The sequence below is a fragment of the Ursus americanus genome, chromosome 3, assembly GCF_024610735.1.
Source record: "Ursus americanus isolate L20-20 chromosome 3, mUrsAme1.1.p, whole genome shotgun sequence".
Lineage (NCBI taxonomy): Eukaryota > Metazoa > Chordata > Mammalia > Carnivora > Ursidae > Ursus > Ursus americanus.
In genome coordinates, this window is record NC_142129.1 from 36,176,236 (window position 1) to 36,187,790 (window position 11,555).

The window sequence follows — 11,555 nt, forward strand, 5'->3', positions numbered from 1 at the left end:
GATCTCCAACTTCGTTCTTTTCCAAGATTGTTTTGGCTATTTGGGTGCCTTGAAGTTCCATGTGAATTTTAGGAAAGATTATTTTCTATTTCTGCAAAAAATACCATTAGGATTTTGACAGAGATTCATACTGGACACTATGTTATATGCTTAAAAAATATATTCTCATTTATTTCTTATGCTACCCTGTGAGATAGGTACTATTATTATTTCCCAAATACACTAAAGCAGAGGCACATAGATGTTACTTAACTTGCCTATGGGTACACAATTAGTGAGAGAACCAGGTTTTGTACCCAGACAGACTCCAAATACCATATACTTCACAATCATCCTGAACAGACTTCCCACTGAGGATTTGGGTAACTTCAGAAGTTTCTACACTTCCACTGTACAAGAAGTGAGGACGAACTAGAGGAACCAGCTAGTTGTTCACCAGCTTCTATTCTTCCTTTCTTTAATAATAGGTGTTTGAGTTTAGGTTGGCCACATGGCCACCCAGCAGGTGACTGCACGTCCCAGTAGACCTTGTCATTAAGCATGGCTCATGTGAATCATTTCTGTCCAGTGGAGTGGACAGTGTGTGGAGTGTCAGTGGAAGGGATTTGTGTACTTCTCAGATGTGCACCCATAAAGAAACACTCATGTCTGTGGCTCTTCCCCTTCTTCCTCCTGACTGGGTTGGAAGCTCTGTGCAGGGATGGCCAAGCAACCCTACCACCCTGGAGCACCTCAAGACTGTGATGAGAGAGACAAATAGACCCTGGGATAAGCCAGTGTAGCCTTGGGTCTTTTTGTTACAGCAGCATAGCCTAAACCCTAATGGTATTAGCTTTGGGGAAGTTTCACTTGAAATTTTTGTATTTAGGAGAATGAGGTTTTTAAACATTTGAGACTAGCAAATCACTTGCTGGTATTTTTTAAAAATCTTTTTTGGTAATTTTTAAGTGACACTTCCCCATCTAGTACCTTTTATAAAGATGTTGGTGCTGAGTTATGGAAATCAGGGCATGTGCTTTGTATTTATTTTCTAGTAGTAATAATGAATGTTCATCTAGCTAAATTATTTTTACTTTGTTCCTAGGATCATCTGCTTTTATCTGTGGGGTGCCTTAGTTGGAGTTGGGGATTGGGCCCCAGAACCCAGGACAGGGCCAAGCCGACTGCATCATCCCAGCAGTGAGATGGCAGTCTGCCTGGAAACACCCACTCTGACAGCTCTGACAGACTGACATATGCGCTAGGATGGTTAATGTGCTTCACAGAGAAGCCATGCTAGGGTCATGAATAAGGCTCAGACCTTGTATATACCCGTGTTGCCAGAAGCTCTCCAGCAAGGAGAGTTCAAGAGATGATGCCTAAAATTCACTGCCCAGGTGTAAATTTCATGTGATATTAATCAGAGCTATCCCTATGGAGGGTAACGTTTGGAGCAGTTCATGTGAACCAAAACTTTAAAAGGCTTTTATTTTTAACGAAAATTTCAAACATATTCATAAGTAGAGAGATTAGTATGATGAGCGCCCATGTCTGTGAATGTTTTTATGTAGATGAAGTCAAGTTAAAAAGAACATCAAGGGCAGCTTTGAAGAGGAAAAGAATTTGAGAAAGGACAAAGGAGGTCATGATGAAAGGGAGGAGTCCTGCTCAGACAAAGGTTTTTTATAAGATGGATGACAAAAGAAACAGGGCGACAGCTCACCTTGCCCTAAAAACACTTCAGATCCCTCCCACAGAGTTTAAGAACAAATGAATCATAACAAAATAGTTAATATTTAGTTGACCTTTCCTATGTGCTAAATATTGTTTTACAAACTTATTAGGTAGCCATTAGTATTATTCCCATATTACAAATGAGAAATTTGTGACTTTCAGAAGTTAAAGTTAACTTTCTCAAAGTCTCATGGCTGATAAATGTCAGAGTCAAGATCTGAAACCAGGACCTTTGGACTCAAGAGCCTCTACTCCTAACGACATGCCTGTGTTTAAGTCTGGTTCATGGCTTTTTGACTCAACCTCACTTAGGGCACTTGTTAGAAAGGCAGATTTCTCATTCCCACCCTAGACCTAGTGCATGAGAAACTATGGTGTGTGAGGTCTAGGGATAGGCATCTGAAACCAGATTTTTCAGTCCATCCAAGTTTGAGAACTGTGGCTTAATGACAAACTGTTGAGGAATAGTTTCCATCAGATGTTCTCCAAACTTTTTTTTGATTTTACACCTTTATCTTAAGATGTATTAAAAGATACTTACTCAGGATATTCTTGTTCTTTCTCCAAATTATATACATTCTTTGTTTTTTTAAATATTTTATTTATTTATTTGAGAAAGAGAGAGACAGAGATAGTACAAGCTGGGAGGAGTGAGAGAAGCAGGCTCCCTGCTGCAGGAAGCCTGATGCAGACTCGATCTCAGGACCCCGGGATCATGACCTGAGCCAAAGGCAGAAGATTAACAGACTGAGCCATCCGGGCACCCCTATATACATTCTTTATAAATAACTATGATTTAACATATAGATACTATTGTTCTAGTATATTATGTGTATCATAAATATACACAAATAAAAATTTTAAAATATCCCAAGTGCATGCCCTCTATCCCTCTTTTGAGAACACTGGTCTATAGTCAGTGCAGTATGAATTTGTTACCCTATTTTATCATACTATCCATATCAAGAGTCACAAAACAGGAACTAGCCCTTAGATAGGAATTATAAATCAGGAAATTTCACATAAAAATACCGATTTTGGACTTCTTTTGAAAACAGTAGATTTGATCCCCTGGGCCTGAGTTCATGATGTCATAATTGACGGGGATTGATTAGGGAAAATGAGTGGGACCCCAGCAGTGATCCCCTTGTGGGGAGTGTGTGCAGGTGCAGTCTCCCCTTGCCTGCCTCACTTGCTTGAATTAAATAGGGACCTGGTGGACACTTCAGGCTTTGAGGTCAGATCTACTGCCAAGACATGAGGATTTCTTATTCTAGCCTAACAGGAAGACAGTCTTCCTCTTGGTATGTTGTACACTGCCAGATAATTTTTTCCCCCAACCTTAACTTTTAAAACCAATCATCTTAGCCAGATCCATATGAATTTGCCATTTCTCAGGTTCCAAATACTAAAAATAAAGGAATTTTATAGGGTTCAACCTAATTGTGAATCTGCTTATTGAGCGCACCATGGTGAGAGTTTGTTTTAATAACAACCCAGGTTACTTCAATGGCTGAGGTAACGAAATGCTGTTGAAAGAACGAACTTGACTAACCAAGGCATTGAAAAAACATGATTAACTGGGGTGTCTGGATGCCTCAGTCAGTTAAGCATCCCACTCCTGATTTTGCCTCAGGTCGTGTTCTCAGGTCATGATCTCAGGGTCGTGAGATCAAGCCCCACATCGAGTCCTGCTTAACATTCTCTCTGTCCCTCTTCCTCTGCCCCTCCCCTCCCTCTTTCCTTCTCTAAAAAAATAAATAAATAAATAAAAATTTAAAAAACATGATTAACATTGTCATTGGTTCCAAGGGAGATTTAAAATAACCATGTTGTCACTTTCTGAGGAAAAAATAGCATGCAAAGATGAAAATTATCTTATACATTAATATGCCAGATTCTCTCCAGAACTGAAATGGTTCATTGATTGTAAGGTAGGGACATGATGAGGCAAAAAAAGCTCTTTCATTAGTGCCTCAGAATGTCTTTGGTAAAAGGAGACACTAAGTTTCACCCTGAACTTTGTGTTTCTCATTTGTAACTGGACTACCACAAGGTTGTCTTGAGGCCTGCCTCTTTCTGGCCTCACATCCAAAAAAAACATAGATCCAACTCCAGAAGGCTTGACAACAGGATTTTTATCAAGGAATTGGTTTTCCTAGTCATAATGAATTTTATTAGAAGGAATAATTGCCTCAAAAAAGAACTGATAATGGTTAAAATTTCACACTGTACAATCTGTTAGAGAATAAAAAAATTCGAATTGTCTTGGGGCGCCTGGGTGGCTCAGTCATTAAGCGTCTGCCTTTGGCTCAAGGCGTGATCCTGGCGTTACGGGATCGAGCCCCACATCAGGCTCCTCCGCTATGAGCCTGCTTCTTCCTCTCCCACTCCCCCTGCTTGTGTTCCCTCTCTCGCTGGCTGTCTCTATCTCTGTCAAATAAATAAATAAAATCTTAAAAAAAAATTCAAATTGTCTTGATAAAATTTATATCTGCAAATATTTGTCTAGGGAAATTGGATTTGACAAAAACAATGGTCACAGAAGAAAAATTACAATGGCAGAAGTTATAATGGATACAATTTGGTGGACATATTAAATACTTCCCATACAATGTACACAAAATTGAATTCTTTGAAAATAATTTAAGTAAAATAAAAGTAAAAAGTATTAGAGATTAGTTTACAAGGCAGAATAGGAAATTGATCAAGGAACTAAACTTGCTTAATGGAACTCACTGCAGAAAATGTATTACATCTGCATTCATAAACATGGAGTCCAAGGGACCACCATCAAAACGTCATCCACCTGGTGTGAATGGTCAGGGCTATACTCTGGGGAGGGAATGCCCAGTTCCCACTAGAGGGCAGCTCCCAAACCCAGTGGAACTCAGGCCCGTGTGTGGAGTCAGCTTGGTTGATCTGCTCAAACTCTACAGCCTACCACTTAAGACACCTATGCCTGGCCAATACCTACTTTCCAGCTACCTACCCCAATTTCATCCATTCAGATGGGGTGACTTCCCCAGACTGGGTTCCCTGGCTCACACCATTTTCCCTGCCTGCCAGGTCATCTTCCAGGGGCCTACTTCCTACCATTCCTTCAAGACTCAGGCCTAGCTCCTCCTCATTGCCTCCCATGTGGCCTCCATCTCCCTGCAATCCAGACTTTGTCCCTCTGAGTATACTCCTACCAAAGTCACCAAAGACATCTCTGTTGCCAAATCCAACAGAAATTCTCAGATTGCATTCTCTGTCCATCACTGCCCCCTTCTGGTAACCATTTCTTCTCAAGTTTCCATGACAAACTGCACAACGAGGCTCCATTTGGCCCAGGGCAATGCCCATAAAGGGATGCAGCTGTGGGCCATTATCAATCTACACCCAGGCCAGCTGGGGGAACGAGGGCCTCAATCCTCAAGGAGGGAGCTGGAGTGTCCACCACATGCCTCAAATTCAGCAAGTCCGAAATAATAGGCATTTGGTCCTGACCTTTCTACTTCCAAATTTTTCCTGATTTTCATTGCCCTTGTTGAAGTTCTTACCAGCTCCTGATCAGATTGATGTTCCAGCCTCTCTCTTGGACTGCTTGGCCTACTCCAGTTCTTCCTTTATACAGCCAGTTTATTTTTTAAATGTTTTTCCCAGTTTTATTGAGAAACAGTTGACACACATCACTGCATAATTTTAAGGCATACAGCATAATGGTTTGATTTATATATATATTGTGAAATGATTCCCACAATAGATTCAACCAGCATCCGTCATTTCATATAAACATACTAAAAAGAAAAGAAAAAGGAAAAAAATTCTCCTTATGATGAGAACTCTAAGGATTTACTCTCCTAACTTCCTATATATCAAACAACAGTGCTAACTATAGTCGTTATGGTGTACATGACATCTCTAGTACTTATTTATTTTATAACTGGAAGTTTGTACCTTTTGACCACCATCCTCTAATTTAACCCTGTGCCTGTGCCTCTCGTAAACACAAGTCTGATCTCTTTCTGAGTTTGTTTTAGATTCCACCTGTAAGTGAGGTCATACAGTGTTTGTCTTTCTCTGTCTGACTTATTCCACTTAGCGTAATGCCTTCAAAGTCCATCTATGTTGTTGCAAATAGTAGGATTTCTGCTAGTGCATTTATGGCTTAATGATATTTCATTGTATGTATGTATTTAAATATACCGCAACCTCTTTATTCACTCATGCATGATGGACACTCAGGTTGTTTCCATGTCTTGGGTATTGTAAATAATGCTGCTATGAACATGGGAGTGCAGATATATTTTCAAGTTAGTTTTTTTCATTTCCTTTGGATATATTCCCAGAAGTGGAATTGCTGGATCATATGGTAGGTCTCTTTTAATTTTTTAAAGATTTTATTTTATTTTAGATTTATTTCTTTCTTTGAGAAATAATGATCTCTTTGAGAGAAAGAGAGAGCGTGAGCAGTGGGAGGGGCAGAGGGAGAGGGAGAGGGAGAGAGAGAATCTCAAGCAGACTCCCTGCTGAGTGTGGAGCCCAACAGGGGGCTTGATCCCATGACCTCAACATCATGACCTGAGCCGAAATCAAGAGTTGAACGCCTTACTGACTGAGCCACCCAGGCGCCCCTTAAAGATTTTATTTTTAAGTTATCTCTATACCCAACATGGGGCTTGAACTTACATCCCTGAGATCAAGAGTTGCATGTTCCACGGACTAAGGCAGCCAGGTGCCCCTCTCTTTTTAATTTTTTGAGGATCCTCCATACTGTTTTCCATAGCAGTTGTACCAATGTACAGTCCCAACAGTGCTCGAGGCTTCCCTTTTCTCCACATCCATACCAGCATTTATTACGCTATCTTTTTGATGACAGCCATTCTAAAGGGTGATATGTCAGCATTATGAGGAGATAGCTCGCTGTGGTTCTACTTAGCTTTTCCCTGATGACTGATGATGTCGAGCATCTTTTCATGCACGTATTGACCTTCTTTGGAAAAATGTTCGGGTCCTTTGCCCCTTTTCAGCTTATTTTTTAATCTTTTTCTTATTGTGGTAAAATATACATAATACAAAATTGATCATTTTGAACACTTTAAAATAAATACTTCAGTGTTGTTAATTAAATTCACAATGTTGGGGGAGCCTGGGTGACTCAGTCCGTTAAGCATCTGACTCTTGATTTCAGCTCGGTCATGATCTCGGGGTGGTGAGATCAAGTTCCATGTGGGGCTCTGCACTGGGTGTGGAGCCTGCTTAGGATTCTCTCTCTCCCTCTGCCCCTTCCCTGCCTGCAACCTCCCGCCAGCTCTCTCTCTCAAAAAAAAATTCACAATGTTGTGCAATTATCACCACTATCTATTTCCAGAACTCTGTCATTATCTAAACAGAAACTGTAACCATAAACCAGTAACTCTCCATTTCCCCTCTCCCCCCGGGAACCCGATTTTGTTTCCCCAGGAATGTTTTTAGGGAAGACACCAGTACACCATGTGTTGCTGTCCATGAAGATATCCTTAAAGTCCTCTTCACCCTCCCTTCAGTCCTGAAGAGCCTGCTTGCTCTTTGAACCCTGCAATCTCTCTCTAGTCTTCTCCTGACTTGCAGCCCTCTGGAACTCTCACCTTCTCCTCGTGCGCCATTGCCTTCTAGATCCCACACAGCTGGCAGCAAAGTGCAGTCCAGCTTTCGTCTCATGGCAAGCAGCCTCTTGGCATTCTTGGGAATAAAATTCTCCATCCTAACCCCAGAAAAATGTGATGTCCCCACACATTTATTTATAATTTTCTCCTCAGAAGTGAGAGTGGAGAGAAACCGAATGCATATTGGCTGGTGGCACCAAGAATATTTCCAACTCACAGCCTGGCCTTCTCCCAGTTCTTTTCTCATGGGGTTGCTGAAATTGAAACTGCACTGGCAAAAACCAAGACAGTATAGGACTCTAAACTGGAATGGCCCAGCATGTGATGGTGAAACTGAGGCCTGGGTGATAAGAAGACAGTAATGGAAAGAGTCTGCACAAGAATATACAGACAGAGAGAACATGGGCGAAGACACTGAGGTGGGAAGAAGTATTGTCTGTTCAAGGAGGCCTGGTTGCCTGAAGCATAGTGGTCATGCAGGAGAGTGACAAGGGATGAGGTTGGACATGTGGCTGGGTCCAAATCAGGAGGGCTTTGGGGGTCATATAAGAAGTTTACACTTGATTCCTTGTTCAATGGGAAGCCACTTGTATAAGCTCAGACACTTCCACTGTATGTAATAGAAAACCCCACTTAAAGGATTTAAGCAATAAGGGAATTCATTGGCCTGAGTAACGGAAAAGTCCAGGGGACTGTCCTGAGGTGAGGGCTCTGGTTTCATTTCATCTTGCCTTTCCTCTTCTCTGAGAGTCCTTGGCCTACTTTCTCTCAAGATGGCGAGATGATTTTGGCAGCAACCAGGGTACCTGCTTCTTTTTTTCACAAGGAGAGGGAGAGTCTGGCTTCTGTAAGCCAATGAACAGAACCCCTCAGCCTCAGTTTGATTAGATCAGCCAGGACCAGTCACAGTGGGCACCTTCCTGCACAACACAATCTCTGCAGTGAAGCCCTAACTCCAGGCAGGACTCCCTCCCTCCTGATGCTAGGGCTGGGGTCAATCCCCAATGGCATGCTGCTACTTAGTGAGGGTGGAGTGGTCCCCCCCAAGATAATTTGGAAACAATTAGGAAAGAAAGAAGGGGGAAGTGGATGCTGGGGTAAGTAACCCCCAAATTCATTATACTGTGGAAGGATTGTTAAAGATTACTCCAGCTGTTATGAGGAGGACAGACTGGAGGAGCCATCAAGGAAGGAGGGAAGCTAACTGGTAGACTGGTGCAGTGGTTTAGTCCACAGGTGGTATAGACTGAGGAGATGCATTTGGGGGATAGAATTGGCTGGATTTAATGATAGATTGGATGGTGGAGGAGGTCGTTATGACCAGATTCTGAGAGGTCTCAAGTGCCAGGGTTTGGACGTTATCTTTGTAGGCAATGATGGAGGTGTTGGAGTGGGTTGCCTTTTGTGAGAGTGAGAGATTAAGAATTTTTGGGTTTTGATGTCTTTTCACTTTGTCTTCCTCCTTTAATTTTTTTTTCTTTTTTTAGTTTTTACAATATACCACAGCATACTCTTTTGCTTTTCTAATGTTTTCCAAATGATGAAAACACCAAAATGAAAAATCTATGATTTCATTAGATTGATTTACTGCTCACCCTGTATCCAAGTCAACTGACTGAAATTATCTTCAAAAAAAGCCTGTTTTCTGCAGCCTAATTTTACAAGCCCAAAAGAACTCAGCTTCACTTGAATCTCAGAACACTGTGAAATTAATATTAACTTAGCTGAATGTTTTCAGTTTGAATTAATATGCTTGCAATGTCATTCAATCTTGCAAATTGCTATCATCAGGAAGTGAACATATTTTAGCTTTTCAAAGTATCAATTATGAGGCATAAGAGTTCAACTGCAGCTCCTGGTTTAATCCTCTAGCTATCCATCATCTAAAGCTTATTCAAAGAGTTGAATTGAACTTCAAGGATGTAAGATGGCTATTTTGCAGACCCGGCAAGCAATAGCTGCAGTTTGATGCCCTTGATGGAAGCGGACTGGTGTGTTAATTCTGCATATGAAGTCAGAGAAGCACTTGATGCTTTAAAGAATCCATTCTTGTTCTGATTCAAGTTTGAGTCCATCCTTTCAAAAAGAATCGCTATTCCTCCATTCAGTAAAGACGTTCAGAGCTTGGCTTTGTTTCATTTTAAATTCCCATATATTATTTTGTCATTAAAATACTAAATACTTGGTGGGGCTTTTTTCTTTTGGACAAGTCCCCATTTCTCTGTTCCTCAGTTTTCTCATCATCTCTTTACCCTTGATAAAGATAAACATTCCTGACTGGAGAGCTCATTGCATTGAGGGTCAGGCCAGATGATACATGGAAAAGTTGTGAGGACAGCTAAATTCTACATAAAACGTTTCTTTTGTGGTCATGCAACATCTGTAGTCTTAGCAGTTACTGTTAGTGTCCTTTTGTACTACCGCTTCCTCAGCCTTCGTGTAGGGCAGTAGGCCAATATGCAAGGCAGGCTGGAAGTGCCAGACAATTTACGTCACGGGAGCAGTCCTAGATCCGCGTGGTGGATAAATAGCCCAGCTCTTGCCCTTTGGTGGTAGTGGTGGGTGGAGGGCTACTCTAAGTAGCCCAGAAGTCCCCCAGAAGTCCTCAGTAAGGTTGAACTCCAGTTCCCATAGCAGTAACTTCTTCATTAATGCACACTTCTGTGTTCCTTCCATTTCATTTTTTACTTCCTACATTGACATTTCCTGAGTTTACCAGCAAATAAATGATCTACACTCAAGTTGTTCTCTTAAGGTCTGTTTTTGGTGGAACTCAACCTAAGACCCTAGTTCTAATGGTCTTTCAGAAGGTGTAAGTGCAGCTAGCTCACCAATGATAATCTGGAATTCTCTGTCTTTATCTCCCAGCCTTAGTCCTGGATTGGAACTAAGTCTATTTTGCCTCCTGACTGCCAGGACTCAAGAGTATTTACCAGTAACTCTCCAAGATGAGGTTTCCTAGTAATCCTGACTATACCTACCATCCCCTAAGAGACTGTGTACCTTCCAAGGGGGCCAGGTGATACATGAGTCAAGCAGACAGAGATGAAATATCACTTTTCTACTAATAAAGGTGCTGTTGGAGAGCATGGCCTACAGTTGGGGGCACTGACAGTGAACCCCAAAGTTAGGCAGATTTATCCACACAGTCACAGACAGTGTTGGGTAACTGAAGGCCTCCAACTTCACAGGCAGAGCCTGTCACTCTCAAGTTTGCAGAATGGAGGAGCAGAACAGGATGTGCTCTCTCGGCAGACAGACAGATCTGAAAGAGAAAAAGGAGGAGGAAGGGGCTGAGTCATAGATGCCTAGTTCCTGTTCCAGTCAGAAAATTCATTATCCTTATTCATAGCAGTGACAAGGGGCAGAAAGAAACCAAGAAAGTTATTGTAATGGATTCCTTTTCTTGTGGAAACAAGGTGCTAGGGAAAGGGGTTTCCCCTTTCCAACACTCCCAGAGTTTTTTGTTCTCTTAGCTCATTGGGCTTAACCATTAAATTCAAGGCCAACCTTGGGTGTGAACATCTCCTTGTCAGGAGACCGGCAATTTATCCTGACAGTACTGCTCCCACTACAAGCACATCCCTCTACTTTTCCCATCTGAATGGCTGAAGAGCATAGCTATTGCCCTCAGAAGGCAATTCAGTGACCGAAGTAATTCCAGGGCCATGCTGAACCCCAGCTGAAAGTTCCCCAGTTCACTTTGCAGTCCTAACTATGTCTAACCATGTTGTTTGGACAGTCTATTAGAGGCTCTGAAAAGAGATTCTCGGACAATGTAAAGATACTTCATTAAAAAAATTTCAGTAAAATATTGATGTCCCCCAATTTAAATATAACCCCTCTACCATTGTGTATTTCCCAGGGAGAAAAAATTTGAAAGATTAGATTCTCTTGTATGCTTGAGTTAAAGATAAAGAATCTAAAACTCATCTTTCTGATTCTGCTCATTCTGAACCAGATGGGTTCTTCATGCCTTGGATAGCACTGTGGTTCTTTCGGCAACCTGGACAGGGTCTCACTAGAACCACTGGTATGGCTTTTTTCAGAATCTCAAAAGTTAAATTATACACCAAGTTTCTGATATACCTCACTTTTTAAAGGAATTTTTTAAAAGATTTATTTATTTATTTGAGAGAGAGAGAGAATGCAAGCTGGGGGAGGGGTAGAGGGGCGAGGGAGAGAATCTCAAGCAGACTCTGTGCTGAGCAT